The 2,353-nt window shown below is 48.6% G+C and overlaps 1 long non-coding RNA gene across 1 annotated transcript; it reads right to left on the bottom strand.

The window, feature by feature from the left end:
* Positions 1 to 71: 71 nt before the first annotated feature.
* LOC105548446 lies at positions 72 to 1,493 on the bottom strand. Its single transcript, XR_001007388.1, has 3 exons — positions 1,384 to 1,493; positions 979 to 1,012; positions 72 to 712 (listed from the first exon to the last, which is right to left on the bottom strand). It is a non-coding gene; the product is annotated as an uncharacterized LOC105548446 (long non-coding RNA).
* Positions 1,494 to 2,353: the final 860 nt, after the last annotated feature.

The following is a 2,353-nucleotide window of genomic DNA, read 5'->3' as shown; positions in this document are numbered from 1 at the left end:
GCCATTAGTAAATGTGACACAAACAGAAGCTTGAAAAGTGCTTATGTATTGCTGCTTTGGGGTCCCTTGTTGATACCATGTCAACAAGCCTAGGCTTGCCTGCTAGGGATAAGAGACACATGGCCCAGCCACCCCTGCCAAAAGCCAACCAACTACCAACCAACTTTCAGAAACAGAGCCATCCAGCTGACTAGCAGCTGACCACACATGCATGAACAAGTTCAGTCAAGACCAGCAGAAGAACCACTGTGCTGAGCCCAGTCTAAATCGTCATCTCACCAAATTCTGAGTTGAATAAATTTAAGTGATGTTTGAGTTTTAAGCTCTTGAGTTTTGGGTTGGTTTTTATTTAGCGAAAGCTAACTGGTATATACATTTCTCCTTAAAGTCCTCAGAGTCCTGGAGAAGCCCCTGGGATACCCCCAGCTTGACAGTCAGATTGCCCTGCAGACACAGCCAGACCTCCCCTTACCACCCTTTCAATGGGTCCCTCAGACAGCCTTCTCACAATGTGCTGAGTCCTGACTTACATCCTCTGCAGGACAGGAAATACTGACCATACTGCCTCTCCACCTCTCAGTGCTCCACCTGACGAAAGCCCTGGCCCTCACCCATTCCCGAACACCATGGGATACAAACCATTAATCCCTGTTGTTTTTGGGTCCCCAAGATGTACAGGCTGCCATCAGCTGGGTCAGAGAGAAAGGCCATTCTGTGGAGCAGAGAGGAACAAGGAAACCAGTGGGTGCTTGCCCCCCAGTTTTATGAAGGCCCCAAATTCCCTCCAACTTCCCTGCTACTAGGAGCTATTCTTATAGGAAACACCTTGGTGCTCCAAGACCCTCCCCTATATCACATCCAGAGCCAATTCTCTTCCCTTACTTCCAACACATCCCCATCCCACACACAAACTCTCTACAACTATGAGTCCCCCATCTCCCAGATGCCTCCTCCTTAAAAGGCCCCTGGTTCACTTACTCTGTGACGTACATTGGTCCTTGGATGACGGGATCTGCAGGGACAGGGACACAGAGCATAAGCAGCTCCCTCCAGACTCCACTGAAAAGCACAGCTCGTATTCACTGAGCTATAGCATGACTGTAATGTCAAGCACTTGGCATGAATGTAATGCCATCTTTCCAAAAACTCTGTCAGATAGGGTCATATCCTTTGCCCCACTTTACAGATGAGGATGTTGAGGACCAGAGAGGTAAAGTGAGTTTCTCAATTTCTCAAGGCCACACAGCTGGTAAGCAGTGAAGTTGCCTGTAGATACCAGCTTATTGGATTCTAGAGCTCATGTTCTTATTCTCTATGCCACAGTGACTCCCCCTTCACCAATCTATGGGTTCAAGGAGGGAGGAGGGACCGTCTCTTGCTCACCATCCCTCAGAGTCCACTTCAGGTCCCCTGTCTGTTTGCTCAGTGCATGAAGACTTCCATCCAAGGTGGACACCAGCAGGAGGCTCTCTGGCCTGAGAGTATGAACCTGCGAGGGGGTAGAGACAAAGTCAGCTCTCTGAGGGGTCTGGGACCACCCTTTGCTCCTGTCCTAAGCAGGGCTGGCTATGACTCCCCCTTCCCCCAGATGGGGACAGAGCAGGGGAGGAAGGGTGATTGGGGAACATGCTGGTGTCACCCATCATCTCTTTGATCCTAGAGAGGGGTTATAGTGGGAGCTAGAGAGGGGTTATAGTGGGAGCTAGGGGGTTCTGAGGGAAGGTTTTGGCTCCCAGTGTATCTAAATTCCCAATTCCTTACCCCCTCCCTCAATTCATTCTGGTTTTCCAAAGAAGACTAAAGGCCTTTACAAAATGACTTCATTGTTTGTTTTGTTTTCTTTTGTTATTGTTCTTGTTGTTTTAATTTAAGATAGGGTCTTGCTCTATTGTCCAGGCTGGAATGAAGTGGCACAGTCATAGTTCACTGTAGCCTCAAACCCCTGGGCTCAGCTGATCCTCACACCTCAGCCTTCCAAGTAGTTGGGACTACAGGTGTGTGTCATCACACCTGGCTAATTTTTGTATTTTTTGTAGAGATGGGGTCTTGCTATGTTGTCTAGGCTGGTCTGGAACTCCTGGCCTCAAGTGATCCTCCTGCCTCAGCCTCCCAAGATGTTGGGATTACAAGCATGAGCCACTGCACCCATTCTAATAATACCCATTCTGGGTATTATTCGTTTTCCCATTCTACAGGGGAGGGAGACTGAGGTTTAGAAAAGTTAGGTCATTGGTTAGGTCATTGGCATAAAGCCACAGAGATAATAAGTGGCAAAACTAAGGACTTGAGTTGCCATCCCTCTGATTCCTGTGCCTGGCCTCTTTTTCCTCTGCCACAATGTCTGCCTCTTTTG

This window comes from Mandrillus leucophaeus, unplaced genomic scaffold (assembly GCF_000951045.1).
Source record: "Mandrillus leucophaeus isolate KB7577 unplaced genomic scaffold, Mleu.le_1.0 Scaffold4103, whole genome shotgun sequence".
NCBI classification, from domain to species: domain Eukaryota; kingdom Metazoa; phylum Chordata; class Mammalia; order Primates; family Cercopithecidae; genus Mandrillus; species Mandrillus leucophaeus.
Note: the sequence above shows the minus strand (reverse complement) of the source record. Positions and strands in the feature narration are given on the sequence as shown.